Raw genomic sequence first — 13,529 nt, forward strand, 5'->3', positions numbered from 1 at the left:
GCAGAGGGGCCGCCACCCCCATTTTACTGACATGCAAACTGAGGCTGTGGTGTGGGGGAGCTCCTGAGGCCCGGACTCAGGGGGAAGCAGAGCTGGCTCCTCTCTCTGCCTCCCTCCCGCTGGCCCACCTTGCAGGAACAGCCAGCAAAGCTTAGGGAGCCGTGGACGGGGCCAGAGACAGCAAATGGGTTTGCAGAGCCAGCCACGGGGTCCCAGCCTGATCCCCAAGCCTTCCTTGGCCCCAGGAGAGAGGGAATGGGGGAGCAGACTGGACAGAGAGAGGCAAGGGGAGCTGGGAGCCAGGGCCCAGTCGTGGTTCAAACATCTCATGGGTGGAAAAAACAAGGTGAATTACAAAGGTTTCTGGTAAATCCTCCAGAGGGAGGCTTTGAATGGAGGAGGGACAGAGTAGTCACCGAGGGCTTCCTGGAGGAGGCCACATCTAAGTTGCCTTCGGAAGGAATAGGAGCAGCTAGCAGAGTAAGGATGACAGCAGGTGGGAGAGCTTTGAGGCAGAAGGGGCAGCAGGAGCAACGGCCCTGGGGCAGGGGAGAGCAGTGTGCGCTCAGGGACTTTGCACTCCAGGTGCCTGCAGCCAGGAAACCTCCTGACCCAGTGAGCTCCAGGTCAAGGTCAGGTCCAGGTCCCTTTCACAGCTCCGTGGGCCATAGGGTGAGGATGCAGCAGATGGAGCCAGGCTTGGGGCAGGCCCTGTGGGGATGGCGAGAAGGGGACAGGGCTGGGTGCTCGCCCTCCACTGGCTGCCTTTGGGGGTGGGCTAGGAGGGAGCCGGGAGGTCCCCGTGTCACCTGGGAGGGCAGAGGCCCCAGAACCAGGGGACCACAGCAGGTGACAACAGAGACAGCGAGGGAGGACTAAGTGCGCCTCGTGGTGCTGTTCACAGTCGGCAAAAAGCCGGCCCCAAGCGTCCCGCACCCCCAGCCTCCGCCGTGGCCCCGCAGCCCCGCTGCCCGCGGCGCTGCCTCCCCTAATGAAAGTGTTACTCCACAAAGCAGCAAGGTATGTGTTGTCACTGTTTCAATTATTTATCTGTTTACTCGGCTGCGGCTTTCCGCTTGTCTCAGCAACTCTATTATAAAGCGGGAGCCTGCAGCCTCTCGCCGCTCAGCTGGGCTCCGTGCTAACAGCCTGCGATGGGGAGGCCTCATGCCTGGGCCTGGAGAAGCAGAATTAACTCCCTGCGGCTCTGCGTGGCGGAGGCAGGGGGCGGGGGTGCCGAGAGGGCAGGGAGCGCCCGGCCAGGGCCCCGCGTTCTCCCGGGAGCGGGTGCCGGGATGCCGATGCGGCTTCTCCAGGCAGAGGTGGCAACTGGGGCATGGACACAGCCGGGCTCCCCGGGCACAGCTGCCTGGTGCAAGTGGTTCAAGGGACACAGAGTGGCCAGCAAGGATTGTGCCCCAGCTGTGTATGGGACACAGGGGGCACCTGGCTCACCAATGGGGTGGCCTCAGGGATGCTAACATGGCCCCGAGCTCTGAGACCCAGGGCAGGGGCCATCAGCAGGACCTCCGGCTGCCGCTCAGAGCGGCGCTCACACAATTCCCCGGGTTTGCCCTTTGAGCGCCTGGTGCTTCTCCACGCCCAGCCTCTGTGCTGTCGGAAGGCGGGGCCCCACGCCCTCTCACCCTGCCTCTCCTGACCACACAGCCCAGCTCCCAAACCAGGGGACAGCAAGAACCACCCAGAAGGGGAAGAGGGCGGACCAGCCCCTCTCTGCTGTTGGAATCCACAGTGGCTTGTGCCCCAGAAAGATCCCCACTCCAGACCCCCACGTTGATTGTGGGTTCCATGTGGACACCCCACAGTGTCCTGAGCCAACCCTGCCTGGCCTGGGGCAAGGTCCAGGGTGAGGGAGAGCAAGGAGGTGGCCTGGCCACCCTTGAGGCCACGCCTCTCCATCGTCCATGCACCCTGTCCCCTGACCCTCACTGGGCCTTTCAGAGCCACTGATGTCCCTTGGAGCCTTGACCTTCAGCCAGGAGACGGTGTTGCCTGCTCCTCTCACCCCCCAGTTCTGGACACGTTTGTGGCATTGGATGATTGGCCGTTTTCTGATGCTCGGGACAGAGCTCCCCCCCGCCACCGAAGACGTTCCTCCCCCAGTGTCCGCGGTGCTGGGTGGAGAAACCTTTGCGCCCATGGCTTTGTGTGGCCCCGCAGCACCTGGAGGGGGAGCAGGCTCCCATTTTGCAGAGGAAGGCACGGAGGCGTGGACGGGGCAAGATGCAGGCGCCACACCGGGTGCTTGGCAAACCTCTGGCTCCCGCCGGGGAGCGGAACAAGTGCCTGTCAGCCGGGGGTGGGGGGTGCTGGGGATGCTTTCCCGGTCATAAAAGCCGTAGGCACCCACCTGCCCGTTTAGCTCCAGCCCCGCCCCTTCCAGGTACTGCGTTTATCCGGCGCTAAAATGCAGCAGCCCTTAGCTCCCAATCTCAAATTTCACTCCATTTTTTTATTACACAAAGAAGAAAAACTCTGTCAGTAAAACTGTCTCCTCAAATTTACTCTCCGGGCTGAGGGTTTTATTACTGGGAAAATACACCCGCACCCCCACGCGCAGCCCCGCACACCCCACATACAGCGCCAGGAGTCGCCGGGCTGTAAATCACGCCTGGGGGCCGGGCCCCGGGCAGTTTCAAGGGCGAGCCTGGTTTTCCTGGGGCTTTGTCCACGGCTGTGGCTCTGCAGCGCTGTCAGGGGTCTGGCTGGCGGCCCCGGGAGTCCACAGGCTGCTTCTGCGACAGAGGCCCTGGGCAGTCCTGGCCAGCCCAACCACCGCCGCTCGGGGTCGGCTCCGAGAACACAGAGAGAGGGCGTGAGCCCAGGCGGTGGGGCCAGCGGGCAGCTGTGAGGAGCTGCTTGGCACAGCCTGCTTAGAGGCCCGGGGCAGAGGCTGGGTGGCCATGGGTGACCGAAGGCTGTGGGCAGGAGGGCGGTGGGGGTTAGGTTCAGGGTGTGCTGGGACACACCGTCCCGTTCCTTCTAGAAACTCCCTGGTGGAGTCCTGGCTGTTGTGGGTATTTGGGGAATGAACCAGCAGAAAGATGATCTCTCCCTCTCTCTCTTGCTCTCTCTCTCTCTCTCTCTCTCCCTCTCTGACTCTGCCTTTCAATCAATCAATCTTTCTTTTTAAGAGAAAATCCCCAGGCCCTAGACCCACAGGCTCAGAAGGGAGAGATGGGCTTGGGACAAGGCCCCGTCCCGCCCCGCCCCTGCTCATCTCCTGCTGGGGAGGTCCAGGGCCCACACAATGAGCAGAGGGCCCAGGGTCGGGGAGACAGGTGGGAGCGGCAGCAGCAGGCATTGGCCAAGCAGTGCCCGGTGCTGGAGGATGCTCACGGGGGAGCCACGGAGTGTTTTAAAGGGGAGGGGTGATTTTAGAAGGCTTCCTGGGAGAGGGGTTCTTTCCTGGCAGTCCCAGACTGGCTCTTCCTGCAGGACTGACTTCCTCCAGCCCTTGATTCCTGCTCCTAGCTTTGTGCCGGCCTTGTCAGCCTCAGTTTCTTCATCTGTCAAGTGGGGTGGCGCAGCGCCCCTGTTGCTCCAGTGAGTGGTGCCATCGTGGTCACCAAGGCCCCGGGATTCTCCATTCATCCATCCAACACATGTCTCCTGAATCAGTACAGAGGCCTTGAATATGTGAGGGCAGGGTCCTGGCTCAGCCCCCAGGATGCCAGACATGGCGCTTACTCAATAAACCTCTGCAGGGTGAACGCATGAAAGGACAAATGAAAGAGTCCGATGCTTCCTAGGCACCAGGCGCTGGGAGCCTCAGGCAGGACAGAAAACAAATACTCTAGGACTGTCCACTGCGTCCGGACTTCGTCTGCCCAGTGGGGCGGTGCCCTGGGACCACCTAGCAGCCACGCCCCAAAGGGCCCAGCAGAGGCGTCGTCTCAGCACCTCCCTGCCATTGCACCGTTGGGCTCTTGACCCCGTGAGCCTCGCTTCCCAACAGGAAGGCTTCAGGAAGAAATGAAGTGTGCTGGGGGGGGCGTGTCATCAGTCCGCTTAGTGGATGAAGAACCCCAGGCCACCCAGGGGCAGAGCTGGCCCCTGTCAGTCAAGACAGGGGTGTGAGGGCCCTCCTGGGGGCTGGTGGCGTCATGGAACCTGGAGAGGCTTTGCGGGGGGGGTGCACAGGCCTCCATGCAGATCCCGGTGGTCCTGCCACTCGTGCATTGCTGTGTCACCTGGGAGAGGTCTCTGGGCCTCAGTTTCCTCAACTGCAAGATGGGAGTTGCCACACCTACCCGTAAGGCACTCGTGTGAGGACTCGGTGTATCAGGGGCGCCCAGGAAGCCCCGTGCTGCTCGGCACATGTTGTCAACAATGGCGGTCGGAAGAACTGAACACAGCAGCGCCCCCGCCCCCGCCCCCCATGTGCGCCGGGTACAACGCACAGCTCCAGGGTACGCCTGGCACCATGGACAGCGCTGAGCCCCACGACGCCGAGTGTTCCTGCGCACACACAGGTGTAGCTAGCATCACGTTTGACTTCCAAGTTAGGCGTGGACATGGACGGCACAGGGGCCGACTCAGGTGCTCCGGTCCCCCAGCAGACCGAAGATCTCTCTTTCCCTCCCCCCATCACCCTGACTTTCTTTCTTTCTTTTTTTTTTTTGACAGGCAGAGTGGACAGTGAGAGAGAGAGACAGAGAGAAAGGTCTTCCTTTGCCGTTGGTTCACTCTCCAATGGCTGCCGCAGCCGGCACGCTGATCCGATGGCAGGAGCCAGGTGCTTCTCCTGGTCTCCCATGGGGTGCAGGGCCCAAGCACTTGGGCCATCCTCCACTGCACTTCCTGGCCACAGCAGAGAGCTGGCCTGGAAGAGGGGCAACCGGGACAGAATCCGGCGCCCCAACCGGGACTAGAACCCGGTGTGCCGGCGCCGCAAGGTGGAGGATTAGCCTTGTGAGCCGCGGCGCTGACCCCGCCCTGACTTTCAAAGAAATAAATATTTACATTTTTTGAATATAAAAAAGGTACAGTGAGAGCTACAATAATTGATGATAAAATAGAACAGTGTAACAAAATACTGTAATAAAAACTGTGCATGTGAGCTCTCTCTCCCCACCTCCCTCTTCCCCCCTCTATCTCTCCCTCCCCCCCCCTCTTCCCCTCTCTCTTTCCCCCTCTCTATCTTCCTTTCCCTCTCCTTCCTCCCCTCTCTCTCTCTCTCCTACCGCCTGACAGTGGAGCTGGTGACCCAGATGGCTGCTCAGTGACTAACGGGTGATTAGTGGACATAGCGCAGGTACACGGGACAGGGGATGACACTACCATCGCACGACTCAGAATGCCACACAGTTGGAAGCTCATGAATTGCTATCTTCTGGCATTTTCCATTTGGCATTTTTGGACCCCAGCTGATTGAGGGTCACTGACACCATGGATAAGGGGGGACCGCTGCTGTTAGCCCTCAATGTGTGCTCCTGAGAGTGGACACTAAGCCATGTAGTTATGAGAGACGGCGGTGGGTCCCTGTGAGCCAATGTTTGGTTTCACCTGGGTTCCAAGTAGGGCAGTTGGCCAGGGGAGCAGCAGGTGCATAATAGGAGCTCAGGAATGGGTGGCCCCTCTCCTCCCCACCCCGACAGCGTCTCAGCCACGAATTCCCCAGAGGAGCAGCCATGCCGTGCGGCAGAGGACAGCTCGGCCGTGAGTCTCGCCTTGACTCTGCATCGCTTTCCTCTCTAGGCCTCAGTTTCCCTAAATGTTCCCTGAGCTGATCGGAGGCACGGTGGCCTTTGAGGACCCTTTCTGTCCTGAATGCCCCCACCATGGCTCCTTACACCCCTGAGGCTGTTAGACCCCAACAGATAGCCCCCGCTGCCCCAGCGAGTCCGACAGCAGCCAAGCCAGGAGAAGCCACCAAAGCGTGGCTAATGGACCGAATCCAGCCAGCAGTGGCGAGAGAACCCCAGCTGGCCAGGTGGCTGGGGTTTTTAATTTGAAAACAAATAAGTCTCCAACTTCAGCCACCTCTCTGCTGTCCCTGGGTGCTGTCATCCGAGAAAGAAAAAAAAAAAAACTAAAAACACAGGAATGGGGAAAAACCACCTCCCCCCACCCTGCAACCTGCTTTTCTTTGTGTTCCACAAAACCAATTACAGGTTGGAAATAGCTGTAATAAACTTGATATCCCACTTAGGGGCCAATCCCGCCGCGGCGGCGAAGTGTAATAGTGGCAGCGAGTGGAAACCGCTGGTTTTCACCGGAGCTGTTTAAATTGCCTGCCTACATTATCCCGAGTCCTCTCCAGCGGAGAAGGAATTTTCTCTCCTGGAAATGGAGCAGCTGAGGTCTCCGTGTCCGGGAGGCGAGAGGGAGTGTTTGCTAGAGGGTTTTAATGAACTGATTAGACACGGAGGAGTGCGTGGTGCGCGGGCCTGGCGCAGGTTCGCATCCCGGGACTGGCCGGTCCCGCTCCCCAGTGGCAAGCGGGCAGTGTGCAGAGTGGTGGGGGCTGGATAGGTAACGGAAGTGACAGATGGCAGCGGGGGCCCGGAGCTGGGCTTGCTGAGACTCGGGCCTGCCTGCAGGTGTCAGTGGTCTCTGAGCCCCACCTTCCCCTCTGTAAAAGTTGCCTGAGAGTTGGAAATGTTAAAATGCACCAGTGTACCTCGTGGAGCACAGAGGACAGTGGATGCCTCTCTCGCTGGGGGTTTACTGCTGCGTCCCTGGCCGTGGAAGGTGATGGGCAGCATATCTAGACATTTCTCTCGTGCACCTGTCACCTAGAGGTACCTCCCCCCCACTCTCTCCCCTTGTGCCGACACGGCCCTGGCACATAGCCCGTGATGTGTGTTTGTGGAATGCATGATCGAGTCAGCCAGTGCAAGAAAGGACTCCTGTCCCCATCCCCCACCCTCACAATCTGTGCCAAGAAAGCTGCCCCGAGGCCCGACACAGAGGTGGCCCTAGATAACACCTGGGCTTTGGAAGGGGCTCAGGTTCCCGTCACTCACACTCTCGGGAGTTCCCGTATGGGTGGCGCCTCTTTCCCGGGCTGTGCTCCACGCCAGGAGAGCTGCTGAGCTGAGGGCGGGGAGCTTACTCATCTCCTGAAATTTCTGGAAGAAGCACTTTCCGCTTTGTGGCTCCTTCCATAGAGCCAGGAGAGCCGGCACTTGGTTGTGCTCCTCGTGGAGCTGGCTCTTAGACCACAGCCCGGGGCCGTGGCAGACTGGCTCGACCTTGATGGGAATGACAGCTTTTTGTTCTGTTTTGTTTTAGAGCCACAAAGACGGTGGCCAGAGAAGGGTGCTGCCTGCCCAGGCTGCCCAGCTGGTCAGTGATAAAGACGAGATTTCAACCTGGGTCTGGTTCTAGAATCCAGATCGGCGCAGGCCCCGGGCAGGAGAGGTGGATAAGTTTTGGGTAGGGGGGCGAGGGAGTGGGTGGTCTCGGCAGAGGGAAGCCTGGGCAGCGGCGCTCAGGGAGGTGAGGAGAATGAAGGTGGTGAGGAAGCAGGAAGCGGATGCAGCCGCTGATGGCCTGCTGGGTGGGGGGGAGGGGCAAAGGGTTCCTGGCTTCCTGTTGCCATGGTGACCCTGGACCACTCTTGCCCAAAGCTCCCAGCCCACCTGTTCTCCACCCTGCAACCATTCTCGCAGCTCATAGGCTCGGGAGCGTGAGCAGGGGAGCAGTCACAGGCAGGGGCATGGGGGGAGAGGATGCCAGACTCCCCCGGACAAGGGGGCAGGGGCGATCCTCACGTCAAGTGCCACTCGCCTGTCTGGGTGGTGGAATCTACCCCTGCTCTGCGCCCCTGTGAGTTCCGGTTTCTGGCAGGGCTGGGCTCCGGGTAATCAGCTTCCCCCGGTGCGTGGGAGATCCGGTTTTGACAGAGACAGCTGGTGTCATAAATTGCCTTGTCTCATCTGGTTACCATCGGACGGCAGACAGCAGCTCAGGGAGGGGCCAGGCCGGGAGAATGGCAGGCAGGAGAGCTCTGTCGGCTTCTCTGGGGCCCCGTGCTCACATGGGCAGGTGCTCAGGCGAGTGTGCGCAGGCGTGAGCGCCGGGGTGGACCTGGGGCAGGGGGGAAGTGTACGTGTGTGGATGTGGAAGCTGTGATCCTCGGGGTGTGTGTGGGAAGGCGGGCTCCTCTGGGCTGGATACCAGTGTGTGTGTGTGTGTGTGTGTGTGTGCACGTGCACACCACACTGGCTCCCGCAGCTGGAAGCCTGGCTGATGCCCAGTGACGCCTGCCTGGGGACATGTGGGCTAGGACGTGTGGCTGTGTGCTGGGACTCGGTGCAGACAGCAGCCGGCTGCACCTGCCAGGGTGCGAGAGGACTTTCTGCCCTCCCTGTCCTCTCGGCACCTCCCACAGGCAGCCGGGCTCCCAGCAGCGGATACAGAAGCCAAGTCCCGGGACAGCACTGAGGGTGGGGAGCTGAGCCGCTGCGAGTCGCTCGTGTCCCGTATCAGGGCCTGCTTCCTTCCCTGGCCACTCCCTCTGCTCAGATCCAGCTCCCTGCTAACCCTAGGAGGCAGCAGGTGATGCTTCAAGTGCCTGGGCCTCTGCTGCCCACATGGGAGACCTGGATGGAGTTCCCGGCTCCTGGCTTTGGCTTGGCCCAGCCCTAGCTAGCGCAGGCATTTCGGGAGTGAACCAGTGTATGGAAGAGCTCGCTCTCTCTCTCTCTCTCTCTCTCTTTCTCTCTCTCTCTTTCTGCCTTCCAAATAAATATGGATAAATAGCAAACTTTTAAAAAGCCGCAGTTGTGACGCACCCCTCTCCCGGCTCCTCGGAGTCTCCCACACCCAGGCTTTGATGCTCGGAGACCGCCTTCCCTGCCTGCCGCGCACCCCAGCCTCACCGCGTGCTGTGGGGCCGGTGGGCAGGGAGCAGGGAGCCCGGGGGCGGTGGGGTGGGGCCAGAGTGAGGACGCCACTCTGACCTCAGTGGACAACAAATCACCCAGCCGGAGTGGAAGCAGGGTGTGAAGGAAGCCCCCCAGGAGGTAAAAGAGCCAACCTGGCCGGTGCCGTGGCTCACTTAGCTAATCCTCCACCTCCGGCGCTGGCATCCTAGGTTCTAGTCCTGGTTGGGGCTCCGGGTACTAGTCCTGGTTGCTCCTCTTCCAGTCCAGCTCTCTGCTGTGGCCCGGGAGTGCAGTGGAGGATGGCCCAAGTCCTTGGGCCCTGTACCCCATGGGAGACCAGGAGAAGCACCTGGCTCCTGGCTTTGGATTAGCGCAGCGCCGGCCATAGTGGCCATTTGGGGGGTGAACCAACAGAAAAGGAAGACCTTTCTCTCTGTCTCTCTCTCTCGCTGTCTAACTCTGCCTGGCAAAAAAAACAAAAAAAACAAAAAACAAAAAAAAAGTCAGCCTGCCCCAGAGGGAGCCAGGAGCCTGGAGCCCACATTTGTAACTAGTCTCATCTGGTCCGCTGGCTGGGAGTCCGGGAACACAGCCTGGAGATGCAGCCCTCAACTGCCAGGACAGCCCTCTCCAGGCCCCTCTGCTCCTTTGGCCATCAACTGCTGGGCCCTTGGTGCCCTGGGAGGCCCGGACACTCAGAGGGGGAGGGGACCTGGGCTGGGCCGTCCACACCTTTCACTGCACAGAAGGTAAAGCCAAGGCCCAAGGAAGTGGAGGACAAGCCCAGGTCTCATGGGGATGAGCTGACAGTGCAGGGCGCCAGGCCTCTGCTCCCACGCCCCGCCTCTGCCCACACCCATTTGAGATGCCTGGAATCCGGACCCCGCTGTTCTTGTGGAGGGCTGAACAGTTATGGCCCTGGGCATTCCAGGCCAGCCCGCACCTGCAGGGCAGGGTAGGGGGCCCAGCTCCTGCTGCCCCCACCCCCTGCTTTGTCTCGGACGACAGTGGTCCAGGAGTCAGGTTCAAGGCTTTGCTCCTGGCCACCTGACACCCTCATCACAGCCACGTGCCTTCCCAGGATGGCTGGAGCCCCCTCCTCCCCTCTGTCTGGCCCTGGAAGGGGTGGGCTGGGGAGGGGAGGGAGGAGTGGGAATTACTCGCACATCTCCCACCCGCACAAAGGCCACCCTCCAACACCTGCCTCATTTGTTCATTCATTCATTCACTCCCCTTTCCTTTGTGCTCACAGTGGGGGCGGGGAGGGAGGTGGCTGGGGTCTGCCCGGAGGCTCAGGGCAGGCGCCACAGAGGGAACAAGGAGGGCAGGAAGGCACCCAAGGCATCAGGGAGAAGGGAGGTGAAGTTCACGGGTGCTGGGGGTTGAGGGTGGGCTCTCTGGGGGGCTGAGTGGGGGCCTTGGCGTGGGAGCCTTCACAGCCATGGTTGGAGTTCAAGTCCATTTCAGGGTCTCAGTCCCCTCATCTCTAGAATGGGGGTAGCAGTTCTCCCCCCTGCTAGGGAGGACAGACGTGCGAAGTGTGCAGAATAAACACACGTGTGATGCTGGGTGCAGCCTGAGCGCCCTGCGAGGGGACCCCACTTCACTCATGGAAGGATGCACGGCTCGGTCGCTGCCGGGATGGCGATGATTTTGTTGGAGGGCACAGAAGGAGCCACCACAGGCTTCAGCAGGGCAGGGGCGGGTCCTGCGGGCAGCAGTGAGCTCAGCAGAGCTGGGGCAAGGCGGGCCTGGGCTTGGGAGCGGCATTCAGGAGGGACAGAGAAGGCACGCCATGCTCCAGGTCCTCCCTTGGGATGCGCTGAGGGCCAGCTGCAACCTTGACCCCTGGACCCCATGCCCTGCCGGCTGGGCAGGCTGAGTCCCAGCTCCTCCCGGGGTCTGCACCTCTGCGCGCAAGGCTCTGGCCCAAATCCCCTGCCCAGGCCACCTCCTGCAAGGTCCCCTCAAGGTCGGGCTCAGCACTCAGCCTCCACCGCCTGCGCCCGGCTTCCTGGCACTGAGCACACCTGTGTAGACAGGTTGTGTCCAGCACAAGCCCATCATGGGGACAGATGCCCAGCTGGTGCCAGTCTGGCTGACCGGTGCCGCCAGGGGGAGGGGCTGCTGGTCCTTGAGGAGGAGCCTCGCTGTGCCGATCTGCCCTGGCCACCACGCTTGGCGAGAGCTGCGGACAACTGGGCCCGCGTCAACCACTTCTGCCTCGGGCCAGAGTCCTGCCTTCGTGGGCCTGGCCACCTGCTAGACACAGGGCAGGTGTACTGTGAGCATCGCCAGGCTGGCCTATCCTGCCCTCTGTAACTCACGCCCAGCATCATGGGCAGCCTGTCCATCTGTCCATCTGTCCATCTGCCAGCTGCTCCTGGGATGAGCACTTCACCCACTGGAGGAAGAGCGCCGAGCTGGGAGCCAGGAGACCTGGACGCCCTCCCTGTAAGTCACTGTCTGCCAGGCAATGCTGGAAGCTTTTCCTTCTCTGGGCCTCAGTTTCGCCATCTGTTAAATGGGATAGGGATGGCTGATCTCTGCTGCGATTCCATGTTGGGAGGGGGTAAAGCTGGCATTTGAGGGTCACACCAGGGCTGGCCAGGACTGTACGTCCACTCCTTCATGGGACAAAGGCTGCTGATGCCCGTCCTACATGCCACGGACTAGCTGAGGTGCAGGCCACGGCTTGCAGCTCTTCTCCAGGAGTCCAGGTCCCAGTGGGAAGAGATGAATCATCAATCGCCTTAAGGAAGATAAGGGCGTGTATCCGAGAGGGAGGGCCCCACCAGGCAACTGACGAAGTGATGGATGGGGGGGAGCGCCGCAGTGTGGGCACCCTGGAGGGCGGGTGCCCCGACGGCCCTGGGGGAGTGGGGAGGGGAGGCAGGGTCAGGCTCGCCCGGCTCTCCCTCTCCCCAGCCCTCCCTGTGCGCCGGACATCAGGGGTCGGAACTGTCAGCACAGTGTGGTTCACAGTTCTGTATTTATGGACGATTTGTGTTCTTTCAAGGTGAAGTTTACATCCAAGGAAATGCACAAATCTCACGTGCACCACTCCCTTGGTTTTAAACGTGGACAAACGCGTGCCCCTGTGTAACCCGGGTCCCTCTCTCGGTGCACAACATTGCAACTTTCTGGAAAGTTCCCCCGGCTCCTTCTGACTTTCAGACAAGGCCCACATCTCTGTTGAACCAATATTTCCTTCCAGAAACTGGGCTGGGAGGGCAGAGTCGCGGGGAAGCCCTGATGGGTGGCCCCTCGGACGCGTCCTGAGCACTCCCTAGTCCAGGATCAGGAATGGGCCCTGGGAGCCCAGTGGGAGCTTTTGGGCTCTTGGGAGGATGAGGTGGGAGCCAGCGGCAACATAGGGAGTCTGCGCAGGTTCAAAGCCACTTAATTAAAAAACAAAAATCCCAGTGTGGATCAAATTAACACAGTCTGCAGGGTGCACCTGACCCCGGACAGTGATTTTGTGAACCCAGCCCTTGACTAATGAAGCAGCTCATGAGAATCAGAGGGAGGGGCGGGGATTAAAGATGGCGCCACTTGCTTTGATCTCCCTACGGTGGGAGATGGGCTCTGTGATTTCTCCCCCTCCACCATGGGCACGTACTCTGACTGCCGTGATCAAGGGAATCAACAGACGCTGCAGAAGTGCACCTGTTTCCAAGCCCAAGCCTTCCAGGCTGGCGGCTCCACTCCCCATCTCTGGGAGCAGGTGCCCTAGGAGCCGTCGAAGAGTGGGACTATGGTGCTGGAGATCCCACGTGGAGAGGATGGGGACCTCCCCGAGCCAGCTCTCCAGCCACGCATGCCCACGAGTGAAGCTGTCGCGACATCACTGACTGGATCAGCTGCCGCCTGAATGCTACTCAGAGATGCCAGAAACCACCCCAGGCAAAACCCAAGGGCGGCCCAACTAGAGCAGCTCGGGAGGAGGGTGTGTTGGGCAGGGTCCATCGGGAGATGGAGGCACCGGGCACAGGTGATAAATGAGATAGTGGCACCTGGATCATTCACTACGATGTGGGTGGGGCTGAGGGACTGCAACAAGGCAGGTGTCTGGGGCAAGGACCCCCGGGGGTGGTTAGGACTCTTGGGAGCCAAGGGAAGACGCAAAGGAATTCGGCTCGTTCCTGCATCCCAGTGCAGTCACAGGTCTGTTTCTTGTTACTGTAACGAATTGCCTAAGACAGCTAACTTAGAAAAGGCTTCCTGGGGCTGGCGCTGTGGTGTGGCAGGTAAAGCCACTGCCTGCCATGCTGGCATCCCATATGGACGCCGGTTCAAGTCCTGGCTGCTCCACTTCCTACCCAGCTCCCTGCTAATGTGCCTGAGAGCATGGCAGGTGTCTCAAGTCCTGGGGTCCCTGCTCCCACGTTGGAGACCCAGAAGATCCTCCTGGCTTCTGGCTTCAGCCTGGCCCAACCCTGGCCGTTGTGACCATTCGAGGAGTGAACCAGCGGACAGATCTCCCCCTCTCTGTCTCTTCCTCTCTCTCTCTAACTTTCAAATAGATAAAAATAAACCTAAAAAAAGGAGAAGGCATGCTGAGCTCACAGCTTCAGAGGCCCCGAGTCCAGACGGCCTGGCACAGGCTTCGGCTCTGGCGAGCAGCCCGTGGTGGACGGTGGGGTGTGTGCCGAGGACGAACCACGCGCC

General features: G+C 60.6%; 1 protein-coding gene across 3 annotated transcripts in view; it reads right to left on the minus strand.

The window, feature by feature from the left end:
* Window positions 1–13,529, minus strand: part of IGSF21 (immunoglobin superfamily member 21) — a 232,121-nt gene that overhangs the window by 77,382 nt on the left and 141,210 nt on the right. The gene's annotated exons all lie outside the window — the stretch shown is intronic.

This window comes from Oryctolagus cuniculus, chromosome 7, assembly GCF_964237555.1.
Source record: "Oryctolagus cuniculus chromosome 7, mOryCun1.1, whole genome shotgun sequence".
In the NCBI taxonomy this organism is placed as follows: domain Eukaryota; kingdom Metazoa; phylum Chordata; class Mammalia; order Lagomorpha; family Leporidae; genus Oryctolagus; species Oryctolagus cuniculus.